General features: G+C 48.0%; 5 non-coding genes and 1 pseudogene across 5 annotated transcripts; all 6 read left to right on the top strand.

Annotated features, from left to right (window-relative positions):
- The first annotated feature begins 3,679 nt into the window (after window positions 1–3,679).
- On the top strand, window positions 3,680–3,853 carry LOC130335627 (U2 spliceosomal RNA; annotated as a pseudogene).
- Window positions 3,854–5,954: 2,101 nt separating this feature from the next.
- LOC130335610 (U2 spliceosomal RNA) lies at window positions 5,955–6,145 on the top strand. The gene has a single exon (XR_008877208.1). It is a non-coding gene; the product is annotated as a U2 spliceosomal RNA (small nuclear RNA).
- Window positions 6,146–8,245: 2,100 nt separating this feature from the next.
- LOC130335609 (U2 spliceosomal RNA) lies at window positions 8,246–8,436 on the top strand. Its single transcript, XR_008877207.1, has one exon. It is a non-coding gene; the product is annotated as a U2 spliceosomal RNA (small nuclear RNA).
- A 2,089-nt stretch (window positions 8,437–10,525) lies between these two features.
- LOC130335606 (U2 spliceosomal RNA) lies at window positions 10,526–10,716 on the top strand. Its single transcript, XR_008877205.1, has one exon. It is a non-coding gene; the product is annotated as a U2 spliceosomal RNA (small nuclear RNA).
- Window positions 10,717–12,811: 2,095 nt separating this feature from the next.
- Window positions 12,812–13,002, top strand: LOC130335605 (U2 spliceosomal RNA). Its single transcript, XR_008877204.1, has one exon. It is a non-coding gene; the product is annotated as a U2 spliceosomal RNA (small nuclear RNA).
- Window positions 13,003–15,093: 2,091 nt separating this feature from the next.
- LOC130335622 (U2 spliceosomal RNA) lies at window positions 15,094–15,284 on the top strand. Its single transcript, XR_008877219.1, has one exon. It is a non-coding gene; the product is annotated as a U2 spliceosomal RNA (small nuclear RNA).
- The last annotated feature ends 1,566 nt before the right edge of the window (window positions 15,285–16,850 follow it).

Genomic DNA, 16,850 nt, shown 5'->3' with positions numbered 1-16,850 from the left:
ATTCCCATGGCTGATCTCAACATCTTCTGCATTAATGTGAGGAGTATTAGAGCTTGGTTTAGATTCCAGACTGTTCTTACGTTCTTAGATTCCCAGAGGTGTGATGTTTACATGTTGCAGGAATGTGCTTTGTCTGCTTCTAGGTCTTACAACCATCTGGCCAGGCAGTGGCCTCACGGCCCTTCCTACTGGTCTGGTGGGGGCGACAATAGGTCTGCGGGGGTGGCCATCCTGATCAGGGGAGGTAACTTTGCACTTGATTCCGTCCGGGAGCTCGTCTGTGGCAGACTTCTTGTCGCAGACGGTTCCTGGGCGGGTGAGCCCGTGCGGCTCATCAACGTGTACGCCTCCCCTGAGAGGGATGTCCGACTGGAGGTTCTCCAGGCCCTGCGGGCTGAACTCGCCACCACTAGGGCAGTAGTGTTGGGTGGTGACTTCAACTGCCCCATTGAGGTGGACGGGCGCAGTTCTGGCACATCCGCCAACCTGGACGTGACGTCTAAACTGCTGATTGAGATGGTGACGGAGGCATCCTTGCAGGACGTTGTCGGGTCCATCGGGAACGGCTCCGTAAACTATACGTGGAGCCGCCCCGATGGCTCGCTCCGTTCTCGGATAGACTTCATCTTCACTTCGAGAGCAGTCAGAAAGGTGTCGTACTCTATGGTCCCCTGCTTCTTCTCTGACCACAGGGCCATTCGATTCCGGGGGACTCTGGGCCATGGATTCCCACCTGGCCCAGGCTCCTGGAAGTTGAATTGTGCCCTGTTGGAGCAGAGGGAGGTCATGGAGGAACTTAGGGATGCGTACCTTGTATGGCGAAATGACAAATGTCTGTTCAAGTGCATCAGCGACTGGTGGGAATATGTTAAAGTCGAATTCCGTTGTTTCTTTCAGGCAAAAGGCAGACAACAGGCGTGTGCGAAGAAGTGGGACTTGAGGAAACTGCAGCGCGAGCTGCGGTCCCTGCAGGACCTGCTCCAGTGTGGCTGGGACGTCAGGGAGGAGCTGGAGGAGACCAAAAAGAGCTTGAAAAGGCACTTTGAGGAGGAATCCAAGCGAATCGTCTTTCGTTCCAAGGTGGAGAACCTGGAGAAGGGTGAGAAATGTAACTCTTTCTTTTTCAGGAAGCTCCATGCCGGCCACACGCCCCTGACTGAGCTACGAGATGAGACCGGACACATGAGGAGCGGCAAGGAGGAAGTGATGGGGGTCGTCCACGACTTCTACAGCAACCTCTACGCCCCCAAGTCATCCGACCCCGAAGCCGCCGAGAGGTTCCTGTCAGGTGTCACTAACGTTGTTGATCCCGCAGGTGCGGCGGCTATGGACGATCCCTTGACGGTGGGGGAGCTGCTCTCTGCCGCTAAATCCTTTAAGCCCGGCAGGACCCCGGGCAGTGACGGTCTCCCGGCCGAGCTCTACGTAGCGCTGGGTGACCTGACCTGTCCGGACCTGTTGGAGGTGTACGAGGAGATGGTGGTGGGGGGCAGAATGCCTCCGTCGTTGAGGGAAGGGATGATCACGATCTTGTATAAGCGGAAGGGGGAGAGATGTGACCTGAAAAACTGGCGTCCCATCTCTCTCCTGAACGTGGACTACAAGATCCTCGCCAAGGTGCTGGCCAACAGGCTGAAACCTGTCATGGGGCAGATCGTCCATCCGGACCAGACCTGCAGCATTCCTGGCCGCAGGATTGCCGACAGCCTTGCCCTTGTGAGAGACACGGTCCATTACATCCAGGACCGCGGGGGCCGCGCCGCCCTGGTCAGCTTAGATCAGGAGAAGGCGTTCGACCGTGTCTCCCACGCATTCATGGACAGGGTTTTGCGCAGGCTGGGTCTGGGGAAGATGTTTTGCTCTTTTGTTAACGTTATGTATTTTGACATTTACAGCACGGTGTTGGTGAACGGCTGGAAGACTGACCCCTTTTCCATTCTTTCAGGGGTTAGACAAGGCTGCCCTCTTTCACCTCTCCTTTTTGTTTGTGTTATAGAGCTCTTCGCTGAGACTATCCGGCAGAGTGGAGAGATCAGAGGGATCACCGCACCAGGACCAGATCGCCACGAGGTCAAGTGCTCGCTCTACATGGACGACGTGACCGTCTTCTGCGCTGACCAGCGTTCGGTGACTGCACTCGTCCAGACCTGCGAGGACTTCGGCAGAGCTTCGGGGGCAAAAGTCAACTGCGGGAAGTCGGAGGCCATGCTCTTCGGGGAGTGGCACCTGGCTTCTTCCGCCCCCTTCCCCTTTACTATTAAGCCGGACTTCATTCAAATTCTTGGAGTCTGGTTCGGGAAGGAAGGAGCGGCCCTTAAGTCTTGGCAAGACCGACTAGGAAGGATAAACTCAAAGATCGGACTGTTGAGCTCCAGAAAGCTCACGATGGAAGGCAAGGCACTTGTCCTGCGGAGTGAAGTTTTGCCTGTGCTCCAATATACCGCACAGGCCTGGCCTCCCCATACCACCGTTTGCAAGGCCATCACCCGGACAGTATTTGGTTTCGTCTGGGGCAAAATGGACAGAGTCAAGAGGACCGTGATGTACAAGGAACCCCGCAAGGGTGGGAAGGGAATACCCGACATCCCCGCTCTGCTGAGGGCCTCCTTTGCATGTGTCACGGTGCAGCGGACTCTTGTAGAAAAGACTGGCTCAGCGGGCAGGTCCATGTCTCGCTTGCTTCTCATGCCCCTCTGGAGACAGCTGGGCTGGGACAAGTGGGACAGCTCCATCCCTTACAACTGGAACACTCCCTGGTTCTATGGGGATGTTGTCCGGTTTGTGAGGGAGCACCAGCTGGAAGGACTGAAACCAGACCTATGGAAGCCAAAGACAATCCACAAGCTCATCCGAGCTAAGGACTCGACCGAGCTGGTTCCGGGACTCCCCGCAGCCACTGCAGAGACAGTTTGGAACAATGTGGCCTCAAAGCGGCTTACCAATGGACACAAGGACTTGTCGTGGATGGCCGTCATGGGAGGTCTCTCTCTCAGGTCATTCATGCATGCCCGCAACCTGTGCAAGACCCGGTACTGCCCCCGTTGCCCCTACGTGGAGGAAACATCTTTCCACGTGTTTTGGCAGTGCCCCTTTGCACAGGGTCTGTTGGACGCCCTAGAACAGGAACTCAGAGACTCAGTGCCCAGGAGCTGCCTATCGTACCATTCGGTGCTTTACGGCCTGTTCCCTGGGACCCACGACGTGGAGGCCATCCAGGAGGCCTGGCGCCTTATGAACTGTTTTAAGGACGCAGTGTGGCTCTCCAGGAACCGCCTCGTGATCAACAGGGAAAACATGTCCGTCCGGGACTGCCGCAGGTTCATCAAGAACCTGCTTAGAGACTATTCCATCTTGGACAGCTCGGCCGTTGATGAGGAAGAAGAGGAGTGAAGACCCCTCTCCTTCTCCCATGTCTCCCTGAAGATACAGCCCAACAGTTTGGCCCTGTGATCCGCCCCCTCCCTACCCCCACATAGTCGCCCACACCCCTACCCCGATCACAGATTGTATTATTTGGTTTTTGTTTGATCTCTTGTGCTTTTCTATTGCAGGATTGAGCTGAATGTTAGAGTAGCATGGTGTGCGATGTATAGCTTAGGGAACCTTTGCTGTGTATTGTACTATCATGCTTTGTGTGACTGTAATTTATTGTACGACTTGTAATGACTGAACGGAAAATAAAGCTCTTTCAATCAAAAAATCTGTTCTTATCAGTTTAATATCTGATACGTCCCCTATCTGGGGACCATATATTAAATGGATTTTTGAGAACGGGGGCCGATTTCGAAGCTTGCTTCCGTCGCCCTATGCATTGACCCGATATGGCAGTATCTTCGGGTACAGTGCACCACCCCCTTACAGGGTTAAAAAGAAAGATTCCTACTTTCATTGCTACCTGCTTGCTGGCTAGCCAGCTAGCCAGCCCTGTGGGCCTTGCTGCTGCTGCAGCCAAAAAACAAAAGGTGGTGCTGCTGCTGCTTCTGCTGCTTCTGCTTCTGCTTGTGTCTGGCCCCTGTTGGAGCGTCCAGGCACAGGACTTCTGCTGCTGCTGACTAAATGGCCTCCTTAATTGGATCATTTGAGTAGCCAGCACACCTGTGCAGGTAGGGCATGACATGATAGGCAGCTGCCTTGATAGCGGGTGGGTGCTGAATGTTCCTAATTGACAAAATAAGATTAATGCTTATGAAGAAATATAAAATCTCATCCCTTCCCCAATATCGCGCCACACCCCTACCCCTTAATTCCCTGGTTGAACGTGATGGACATATGTCTTTTTTCGACCGTACTAACTATGTAACTATGTAACATAACATGGGGGGGGGGGGGGGGGGGGTCTCCTGGCTGTTCACACAGGTGTGTCATTGCTGTACATTGACCATGCATTGCTTCTGTGGTATTGCAAAGGCAAAGACAAATGCTTCCAGCCATCCATTGCACTAATGGATTGGTCATCAGCTGGCTGTCTATGTCCCGCATCAATATAGACCAAAGTACAGAGGGTTAGGCTATGCTATTGTGCACCTACCTGATGCATCAGAAGGTGCGAGGCCCTTGCTAAATTCTGTGCACAGACTTTGAGATCTATGCTTTAGACTGTATCTAAACCTGCTCCAACATGGACTGACATTCTGGCCTACTTTCAGCCGATGCGACTTGTCTGTCGCTGAACAGTCGCTTTTTATGTATTCAGCACCTATGTATAATGTTGTAAAAATGCTCTAGAAGCTAAAGTCGCAGAAATGTCACACATATTTGGCCTGCAACTTTCTGTGCGACAAATTCAGACAGGAAAAATCAGTATAAATCCTTAGAAAATTATCCCCCAGTGTCTCCATCTGCTGGCGGTATTGAATAAGCATTGCTGCACTGATGGGGTATGCATTAGACGAAAAAAAAGAAGAAAAAGAAGAATAATACGCCCAGAAAAGAGGCGAAAAGGAGAAAAACGTAAAAAAACGTGAAAAAAAAGTAAGAGGAAGAGAAGGGAAAAAAAGGTGGAAATGGGTTTAAAAGTGATTTCGGCGGAGAAATATATATATATATATATATATATATATATATATATATATATATATATATGCGCACACACACACATAGATATAAACGTATTCTCCGTTGAGATATTGCAGCCGCTGCTGTGTCCAGGCCCAGGAGCCTTAGCACTGTGCTGTGATGTCACTCAATACCACTGACATCACTAGGTGTAAACAACATCTCTCCTTTGCTGTGTATGTGACTATGGAGCTGTTTGGTGATGTCGTCTATTACGGCCTTCATAGAAGCAACAGGAGATTGTTGCATCCATCTTGAACCCTCAGAACTACAGTGCTATGATGTCACTCACTTCCACAGGCCTTGCAGAGTGTAAACAACAACAACCCAGCTTTGTTGTGTATGTAACCAAAGGGATTTGTGATGTCACCTAGAACCTTCACAGCAGCGACAGCTTTATGAGGAGCATCAGCACTGCTCTGCCTGAGCAGAACCATCACCGCCATAGGTTGTCAAATAACCCGGATTTAACCCACACAGGTAAGTCCAATGGGGTGCAGGCATGTCCTCTATGCTTACAGCTTCCCGTGGGTGTTGGTTTGATACCGTTTGGGGACAGCCAAGGAGGCATCTGCAGGCAACAAAGGTAGGTGTGTGCTTGTGTGTGTGTTTCCTATGCAGATCCTAAGCCCAGTGTCACATGCAAGTAGGAGGAGTAAGAAGGGTTCCTGGCAAATCCGGGTTATGGATTGCATTTAAAAAGGCCCCGTGGGAGTGCAATGGGCCCCTGTCTTGCTGCTTAGCAATAATGGTATGGGTTTAGGTTCTGCTGTGTGTACTGGTGGTTGACTGCCCCCCAGCCCAGAGTGTGCATGGAAAATTGTCTGGCAGCCTCCCTGACAGCAAGCAGTGATAGTGCCCATGAAGGGGACCTTGTTGGGCCCGCCCCTTTCACGGTTATCGCTTCTCGGCCTTTTGGCTAAGATCAAGTGTAGTATCTGTTCTTATCAGTTTAATATCTGATACGTCCCCTATCTGGGGACCATATATTAAATGGATTTTTGAGAACGGGGGCCGATTTCGAAGCTTGCTTCCGTCGCCCTATGCATTGACCCGATATGGCAGTATCTTCGGGTACAGTGCACCACCCCCTTACAGGGTTAAAAAGAAAGATTCCTACTTTCATTGCTACCTGCTTGCTGGCTAGCCAGCTAGCCAGCCCTGTGGGCCTTGCTGCTGCTGCAGCCAAAAAACAAAAGGTGGTGCTGCTGCTGCTTCTGCTGCTTCTGCTTCTGCTTGTGTCTGGCCCCTGTTGGAGCGTCCAGGCACAGGACTTCTGCTGCTGCTGACTAAATGGCCTCCTTAATTGGATCATTTGAGTAGCCAGCACACCTGTGCAGGTAGGGCATGACATGATAGGCAGCTGTCTTGATAGCGGGTGGGTGCTGAATGTTCCTAATTGACAAAATAAGATTAATGCTTATGAAGAAATATAAAATCTCATCCCTTCCCCAATATCGCGCCACACCCCTACCCCTTAATTCCCTGGTTGAACGTGATGGACATATGTCTTTTTTCGACCGTACTAACTATGTAACTATGTAACATAACATGGGGGGGGGGGGGGGGGTCTCCTGGCTGTTCACACAGGTGTGTCATTGCTGTACATTGACCATGCATTGCTTCTGTGGTATTGCAAAGGCAAAGACAAATGCTTCCAGCCATCCATTGCACTAATGGATTGGTCATCAGCTGGCTGTCTATGTCCCGCATCAATATAGACCAAAGTACAGAGGGTTAGGCTATGCTATTGTGCACCTACCTGATGCATCAGAAGGTGCGAGGCCCTTGCTAAATTCTGTGCACAGACTTTGAGATCTATGCTTTAGACTGTATCTAAACCTGCTCCAACATGGACTGACATTCTGGCCTACTTTCAGCCGATGCGACTTGTCTGTCGCTGAACAGTCGCTTTTTATGTATTCAGCACCTATGTATAATGTTGTAAAAATGCTCTAGAAGCTAAAGTCGCAGAAATGTCACACATATTTGGCCTGCAACTTTCTGTGCGACAAATTCAGACAGGAAAAATCAGTATAAATCCTTAGAAAATTATCCCCCAGTGTCTCCATCTGCTGGCGGTATTGAATAAGCATTGCTGCACTGATGGGGTATGCATTAGACGAAAAAAAAGAAGAAAAAGAAGAATAATACGCCCAGAAAAGAGGCGAAAAGGAGAAAAACGTAAAAAAACGTGAAAAAAAAGTAAGAGGAAGAGAAGGGAAAAAAAGGTGGAAATGGGTTTAAAAGTGATTTCGGCGGAGAAATATATATATATATATATATATATATATATATATATATATATATATATATATGCGCACACACACACATAGATATAAACGTATTCTCCGTTGAGATATTGCAGCCGCTGCTGTGTCCAGGCCCAGGAGCCTTAGCACTGTGCTGTGATGTCACTCAATACCACTGACATCACTAGGTGTAAACAACATCTCTCCTTTGCTGTGTATGTGACTATGGAGCTGTTTGGTGATGTCGTCTATTACGGCCTTCATAGAAGCAACAGGAGATTGTTGCATCCATCTTGAACCCTCAGAACTACAGTGCTATGATGTCACTCACTTCCACAGGCCTTGCAGAGTGTAAACAACAACAACCCAGCTTTGTTGTGTATGTAACCAAAGGGATTTGTGATGTCACCTAGAACCTTCACAGCAGCGACAGCTTTATGAGGAGCATCAGCACTGCTCTGCCTGAGCAGAACCATCACCGCCATAGGTTGTCAAATAACCCGGATTTAACCCAGACAGGTAAGTCCAATGGGGTGCAGGCATGTCCTCTATGCTTACAGCTTCCCGTGGGTGTTGGTTTGATACCGTTTGGGGACAGCCAAGGAGGCATCTGCAGGCAACAAAGGTAGGTGTGTGCTTGTGTGTGTGTTTCCTATGCAGATCCTAAGCCCAGTGTCACATGCAAGTAGGAGGAGTAAGAAGGGTTCCTGGCAAATCCGGGTTATGGATTGCATTTAAAAAGGCCCCGTGGGAGTGCAATGGGCCCCTGTCTTGCTGCTTAGCAATAATGGTATGGGTTTAGGTTCTGCTGTGTGTACTGGTGGTTGACTGCCCCCCAGCCCAGAGTGTGCATGGAAAATTGTCTGGCAGCCTCCCTGACAGCAAGCAGTGATAGTGCCCATGAAGGGGACCTTGTTGGGCCCGCCCCTTTCACGGTTATCGCTTCTCGGCCTTTTGGCTAAGATCAAGTGTAGTATCTGTTCTTATCAGTTTAATATCTGATACGTCCCCTATCTGGGGACCATATATTAAATGGATTTTTGAGAACGGGGGCCGATTTCGAAGCTTGCTTCCGTCGCCCTATGCATTGACCCGATATGGCAGTATCTTCGGGTACAGTGCACCACCCCCTTACAGGGTTAAAAAGAAAGATTCCTACTTTCATTGCTACCTGCTTGCTGGCTAGCCAGCTAGCCAGCCCTGTGGGCCTTGCTGCTGCTGCAGCCAAAAAACAAAAGGTGGTGCTGCTGCTGCTTCTGCTTCTGCTTGTGTCTGGCCCCTGTTGGAGCGTCCAGGCACAGGACTTCTGCTGCTGCTGACTAAATGGCCTCCTTAATTGGATCATTTGAGTAGCCAGCACACCTGTGCAGGTAGGGCATGACATGATAGGCAGCTGCCTTGATAGCGGGTGGGTGCTGAATGTTCCTAATTGACAAAATAAGATTAATGCTTATGAAGAAATATAAAATCTCATCCCTTCCCCAATATCGCGCCACACCCCTACCCCTTAATTCCCTGGTTGAACGTGATGGACATATGTCTTTTTTCGACCGTACTAACTATGTAACTATGTAACATAACATGGGGGGGGGGGGGGGGGGGTCTCCTGGCTGTTCACACAGGTGTGTCATTGCTGTACATTGACCATGCATTGCTTCTGTGGTATTGCAAAGGCAAAGACAAATGCTTCCAGCCATCCATTGCACTAATGGATTGGTCATCAGCTGGCTGTCTATGTCCCGCATCAATATAGACCAAAGTACAGAGGGTTAGGCTATGCTATTGTGCACCTACCTGATGCATCAGAAGGTGCGAGGCCCTTGCTAAATTCTGTGCACAGACTTTGAGATCTATGCTTTAGACTGTATCTAAACCTGCTCCAACATGGACTGACATTCTGGCCTACTTTCAGCCGATGCGACTTGTCTGTCGCTGAACAGTCGCTTTTTATGTATTCAGCACCTATGTATAATGTTGTAAAAATGCTCTAGAAGCTAAAGTCGCAGAAATGTCACACATATTTGGCCTGCAACTTTCTGTGCGACAAATTCAGACAGGAAAAATCAGTATAAATCCTTAGAAAATTATCCCCCAGTGTCTCCATCTGCTGGCGGTATTGAATAAGCATTGCTGCACTGATGGGGTATGCATTAGACGAAAAAAAAGAAGAAAAAGAAGAATAATACGCCCAGAAAAGAGGCGAAAAGGAGAAAAACGTAAAAAAACGTGAAAAAAAAGTAAGAGGAAGAGAAGGGAAAAAAAGGTGGAAATGGGTTTAAAAGTGATTTCGGCGGAGAAATATATATATATATATATATATATATATATATATATATATATATATATGCGCACACACACACATAGATATAAACGTATTCTCCGTTGAGATATTGCAGCCGCTGCTGTGTCCAGGCCCAGGAGCCTTAGCACTGTGCTGTGATGTCACTCAATACCACTGACATCACTAGGTGTAAACAACATCTCTCCTTTGCTGTGTATGTGACTATGGAGCTGTTTGGTGATGTCGTCTATTACGGCCTTCATAGAAGCAACAGGAGATTGTTGCATCCATCTAGACCCCTCAGAACTACAGTGCTATGATGTCACTCACTTCCACAGGCCTTGCAGAGTGTAAACAACAACAACCCAGCTTTGTTGTGTATGTAACCAAAGGGATTTGTGATGTCACCTAGAACCTTCACAGCAGCGACAGCTTTATGAGGAGCATCAGCACTGCTCTGCCTGAGCAGAACCATCACCGCCATAGGTTGTCAAATAACCCGGATTTAACCCACACAGGTAAGTCCAATGGGGTGCAGGCATGTCCTCTATGCTTACAGCTTCCCGTGGGTGTTGGTTTGATACCGTTTGGGGACAGCCAAGGAGGCATCTGCAGGCAACAAAGGTAGGTGTGTGCTTGTGTGTGTGTTTCCTATGCAGATCCTAAGCCCAGTGTCACATGCAAGTAGGAGGAGTAAGAAGGGTTCCTGGCAAATCCGGGTTATGGATTGCATTTAAAAAGGCCCCGTGGGAGTGCAATGGGCCCCTGTCTTGCTGCTTAGCAATAATGGTATGGGTTTAGGTTCTGCTGTGTGTACTGGTGGTTGACTGCCCCCCAGCCCAGAGTGTGCATGGAAAATTGTCTGGCAGCCTCCCTGACAGCAAGCAGTGATAGTGCCCATGAAGGGGACCTTGTTGGGCCCGCCCCTTTCACGGTTATCGCTTCTCGGCCTTTTGGCTAAGATCAAGTGTAGTATCTGTTCTTATCAGTTTAATATCTGATACGTCCCCTATCTGGGGACCATATATTAAATGGATTTTTGAGAACGGGGGCCGATTTCGAAGCTTGCTTCCGTCGCCCTATGCATTGACCCGATATGGCAGTATCTTCGGGTACAGTGCACCACCCCCTTACAGGGTTAAAAAGAAAGATTCCTACTTTCATTGCTACCTGCTTGCTGGCTAGCCAGCTAGCCAGCCCTGTGGGCCTTGCTGCTGCTGCAGCCAAAAAACAAAAGGTGGTGCTGCTGCTGCTTCTGCTGCTTCTGCTTCTGCTTGTGTCTGGCCCCTGTTGGAGCGTCCAGGCACAGGACTTCTGCTGCTGCTGACTAAATGGCCTCCTTAATTGGATCATTTGAGTAGCCAGCACACCTGTGCAGGTAGGGCATGACATGATAGGCAGCTGCCTTGATAGCGGGTGGGTGCTGAATGTTCCTAATTGACAAAATAAGATTAATGCTTATGAAGAAATATAAAATCTCATCCCTTCCCCAATATTGCGCCACACCCCTACCCCTTAATTCCCTGGTTGAACGTGATGGACATATGTCTTTTTTCGACCGTACTAACTATGTAACTATGTAACATAACATGGGGGGGGGGGGGGGGGTCTCCTGGCTGTTCACACAGGTGTGTCATTGCTGTACATTGACCATGCATTGCTTCTGTGGTATTGCAAAGGCAAAGACAAATGCTTCCAGCCATCCATTGCACTAATGGATTGGTCATCAGCTGGCTGTCTATGTCCCGCATCAATATAGACCAAAGTACAGAGGGTTAGGCTATGCTATTGTGCACCTACCTGATGCATCAGAAGGTGCGAGGCCCTTGCTAAATTCTGTGCACAGACTTTGAGATCTATGCTTTAGACTGTATCTAAACCTGCTCCAACATGGACTGACATTCTGGCCTACTTTCAGCCGATGCGACTTGTCTGTCGCTGAACAGTCGCTTTTTATGTATTCAGCACCTATGTATAATGTTGTAAAAATGCTCTAGAAGCTAAAGTCGCAGAAATGTCACACATATTTGGCCTGCAACTTTCTGTGCGACAAATTCAGACAGGAAAAATCAGTATAAATCCTTAGAAAATTATCCCCCAGTGTCTCCATCTGCTGGCGGTATTGAATAAGCATTGCTGCACTGATGGGGTATGCATTAGACGAAAAAAAAGAAGAAAAAGAAGAATAATACGCCCAGAAAAGAGGCGAAAAGGAGAAAAACGTAAAAAAAACGTGAAAAAAAAGTAAGAGGAAGAGAAGGGAAAAAAAGGTGGAAATGGGTTTAAAAGTGATTTCGGCGGAGAAATATATATATATATATATATATATATATATATATATATATATATATGCGCACACACACACATAGATATAAACGTATTCTCCGTTGAGATATTGCAGCCGCTGCTGTGTCCAGGCCCAGGAGCCTTAGCACTGTGCTGTGATGTCACTCAATACCACTGACATCACTAGGTGTAAACAACATCTCTCCTTTGCTGTGTATGTGACTATGGAGCTGTTTGGTGATGTCGTCTATTACGGCCTTCATAGAAGCAACAGGAGATTGTTGCATCCATCTTGAACCCTCAGAACTACAGTGCTATGATGTCACTCACTTCCACAGGCCTTGCAGAGTGTAAACAACAACAACCCAGCTTTGTTGTGTATGTAACCAAAGGGATTTGTGATGTCACCTAGAACCTTCACAGCAGCGACAGCTTTATGAGGAGCATCAGCACTGCTCTGCCTGAGCAGAACCATCACCGCCATAGGTTGTCAAATAACCCGGATTTAACCCACACAGGTAAGTCCAATGGGGTGCAGGCATGTCCTCTATGCTTACAGCTTCCCGTGGGTGTTGGTTTGATACCGTTTGGGGACAGCCAAGGAGGCATCTGCAGGCAACAAAGGTAGGTGTGTGCTTGTGTGTGTGTTTCCTATGCAGATCCTAAGCCCAGTGTCACATGCAAGTAGGAGGAGTAAGAAGGGTTCCTGGCAAATCCGGGTTATGGATTGCATTTAAAAAGGCCCCGTGGGAGTGCAATGGGCCCCTGTCTTGCTGCTTAGCAATAATGGTATGGGTTTAGGTTCTGCTGTGTGTACTGGTGGTTGACTGCCCCCCAGCCCAGAGTGTGCATGGAAAATTGTCTGGCAGCCTCCCTGACAGCAAGCAGTGATAGTGCCCATGAAGGGGACCTTGTTGGGCCCGCCCCTTTCACGGTTATCGCTTCTCGGCCTTTTGGCTAAGATCAAGTGTAGTATCTGTTCTTATCAGTTTAATATCTGATACGTCCCCTATCTGGGGACCATATATTAAATGGATTTTTGAGAACGGGGGCCGATTTCGAAGCTTGCTTCCGTCGCCCTATGCATTGACCCGATATGGCAGTATCTTCGGGTACAGTGCACCACCCCCTTACAGGGTTAAAAAGAAAGATTCCTACTTTCATTGCTACCTGCTTGCTGGCTAGCCAGCTAGCCAGCCCTGTGGGCCTTGCTGCTGCTGCAGCCAAAAAACAAAAGGTGGTGGTGCTGCTGCTTCTGCTGCTTCTGCTTGTGTCTGGCCCTGTTGGAGCGTCCAGGCACAGGACTTCTGCTGCTGCTGACTAAATGGCCTCCTTAATTGGATCATTTGAGTAGCCAGCACACCTGTGCAGGTAGGGCATGACATGATAGGCAGCTGCCTTGATAGCGGGTGGGTGCTGAATGTTCCTAATTGACAAAATAAGATTAATGCTTATGAAGAAATATAAAATCTCATCCCTTCCCCAATATCGCGCCACACCCCTACCCCTTAATTCCCTGGTTGAACGTGATGGACATATGTCTTTTTTCGACCGTACTAACTATGTAACTATGTAACATAACATGGGGGGGGGGGGGGGGGGGTCTCCTGGCTGTTCACACAGGTGTGTCATTGCTGTACATTGACCATGCATTGCTTCTGTGGTATTGCAAAGGCAAAGACAAATGCTTCCAGCCATCCATTGCACTAATGGATTGGTCATCAGCTGGCTGTCTATGTCCCGCATCAATATAGACCAAAGTACAGAGGGTTAGGCTATGCTATTGTGCACCTACCTGATGCATCAGAAGGTGCGAGGCCCTTGCTAAATTCTGTGCACAGACTTTGAGATCTATGCTTTAGACTGTATCTAAACCTGCTCCAACATGGACTGACATTCTGGCCTACTTTCAGCCGATGCGACTTGTCTGTCGCTGAACAGTCGCTTTTTATGTATTCAGCACCTATGTATAATGTTGTAAAAATGCTCTAGAAGCTAAAGTCGCAGAAATGTCACACATATTTGGCCTGCAACTTTCTGTGCGACAAATTCAGACAGGAAAAATCAGTATAAATCCTTAGAAAATTATCCCCCAGTGTCTCCATCTGCTGGCGGTATTGAAAAAGCAATGCTGCACTGATGGGGTATGCATTAGACGAAAAAAAAGAAGAAAAAGAAGAATAATACGCCCAGAAAAGAGGCGAAAAGGAGAAAAACGTAAAAAAACGTGAAAAAAAAGTAAGAGGAAGAGAAGGGAAAAAAAGGTGGAAATGGGTTTAAAAGTGATTTCGGCGGAGAAATATATATATATATATATATATATATATATATATATATATATATATATGCGCACACACACACATAGATATAAACGTATTCTCCGTTGAGATATTGCAGCCGCTGCTGTGTCCAGGCCCAGGAGCCTTAGCACTGTGCTGTGATGTCACTCAATACCACTGACATCACTAGGTGTAAACAACATCTCTCCTTTGCTGTGTATGTGACTATGGAGCTGTTTGGTGATGTCGTCTATTACGGCCTTCATAGAAGCAACAGGAGATTGTTGCATCCATCTTGAACCCTCAGAACTACAGTGCTATGATGTCACTCACTTCCACAGGCCTTGCAGAGTGTAAACAACAACAACCCAGCTTTGTTGTGTATGTAACCAAAGGGATTTGTGATGTCACCTAGAACCTTCACAGCAGCGACAGCTTTATGAGGAGCATCAGCACTGCTCTGCCTGAGCAGAACCATCACCGCCATAGGTTGTCAAATAACCCGGATTTAACCCACACAGGTAAGTCCAATGGGGTGCAGGCATGTCCTCTATGCTTACAGCTTCCCGTGGGTGTTGGTTTGATACCGTTTGGGGACAGCCAAGGAGGCATCTGCAGGCAACAAAGGTAGGTGTGTGCTTGTGTGTGTGTTTCCTATGCAGATCCTAAGCCCAGTGTCACATGCAAGTAGGAGGAGTAAGAAGGGTTCCTGGCAAATCCGGGTTATGGATTGCATTTAAAAAGGCCCCGTGGGAGTGCAATGGGCCCCTGTCTTGCTGCTTAGCAATAATGGTATGGGTTTAGGTTCTGCTGTGTGTACTGGTGGTTGACTGCCCCCCAGCCCAGAGTGTGCATGGAAAATTGTCTGGCAGCCTCCCTGACAGCAAGCAGTGATAGTGCCCATGAAGGGGACCTTGTTGGGCCCGCCCCTTTCACGGTTATCGCTTTTCGGCCTTTTGGCTAAGATCAAGTGTAGTATCTGTTCTTATCAGTTTAATATCTGATACGTCCCCTATCTGGGGACCATATATTAAATGGATTTTTGAGAACGGGGGCCGATTTCGAAGCTTGCTTCCGTCGCCCTATGCATTGACCCGATATGGCAGTATCTTCGGGTACAGTGCACCACCCCCTTACAGGGTTAAAAAGAAAGATTCCTACTTTCATTGCTACCTGCTTGCTGGCTAGCCAGCTAGCCAGCCCTGTGGGCCTTGCTGCTGCTGCAGCCAAAAAACAAAAGGTGGTGCTGCTGCTGCTTCTGCTGCTTCTGCTTCTGCTTGTGTCTGGCCCCTGTTGGAGCGTCCAGGCACAGGACTTCTGCTGCTGCTGACTAAATGGCCTCCTTAATTGGATCATTTGAGTAGCCAGCACACCTGTGCAGGTAGGGCATGACATGATAGGCAGCTGCCTTGATAGCGGGTGGGTGCTGAATGTTCCTAATTGACAAAATAAGATTAATGCTTATGAAGAAATATAAAATCTCATCCCTTCCCCAATATCGCGCCACACCCCTACCCCTTAATTCCCTGGTTGAACGTGATGGACATATGTCTTTTTTCGACCGTACTAACTATGTAACTATGTAACATAACATGGGGGGGGGGGGGGGGGGGTCTCCTGGCTGTTCACACAGGTGTGTCATTGCTGTACATTGACCATGCATTGCTTCTGTGGTATTGCAAAGGCAAAGACAAATGCTTCCAGCCATCCATTGCACTAATGGATTGGTCATCAGCTGGCTGTCTATGTCCCGCATCAATATAGACCAAAGTACAGAGGGTTAGGCTATGCTATTGTGCACCTACCTGATGCATCAGAAGGTGCGAGGCCCTTGCTAAATTCTGTGCACAGACTTTGAGATCTATGCTTTAGACTGTATCTAAACCTGCTCCAACATGGACTGACATTCTGGCCTACTTTCAGCCGATGCGACTTGTCTGTCGCTGAACAGTCGCTTTTTATGTATTCAGCACCTATGTATAATGTTGTAAAAATGCTCTAGAAGCTAAAGTCGCAGAAATGTCACACATATTTGGCCTGCAACTTTCTGTGCGACAAATTCAGACAGGAAAAATCAGTATAAATCCTTAGAAAATTATCCCCCAGTGTCTCCATCTGCTGGCGGTATTGAATAAGCATTGCTGCACTGATGGGGTATGCATTAGACGAAAAAAAAGAAGAAAAAGAAGAATAATACGCCCAGAAAAGAGGCGAAAAGGAGAAAAACGTAAAAAAACGTGAAAAAAAAGTAAGAGGAAGAGAAGGGAAAAAAAGGTGGAAATGGGTTTAAAAGTGATTTCGGCGGAGAAATATATATATATATATATATATATATATATATATATATATATATATGCGCACACACACACATAGATATAAACGTATTCTCCGTTGAGATATTGCAGCCGCTGCTGTGTCCAGGCCCAGGAGCCTTAGCACTGTGCTGTGATGTCACTCAATACCACTGACATCACTAGGTGTAAACAACATCTCTCCTTTGCTGTGTATGTGACTATGGAGCTGTTTGGTGATGTCGTCTATTACGGCCTTCATAGAAGCAACAGGAGATTGTTGCATCCATCTTGAACCCTCAGAACTACAGTGCTATGATGTCACTCACTTCCACAGGCCTTGCAGAGTGTAAACAACAACAACCCAGCTTTGTTGTGTATGTAACCAAAGGGATTTGTGATGTCA

The sequence above is a fragment of the Hyla sarda genome, unplaced genomic scaffold (assembly GCF_029499605.1).
Source record: "Hyla sarda isolate aHylSar1 unplaced genomic scaffold, aHylSar1.hap1 scaffold_455, whole genome shotgun sequence".
Taxonomy (NCBI): Eukaryota; Metazoa; Chordata; class Amphibia; order Anura; family Hylidae; genus Hyla; species Hyla sarda.
The sequence above is the reverse complement of the archived record's forward strand: the minus strand, read 5'-3'. Positions and strand labels throughout refer to the sequence as shown.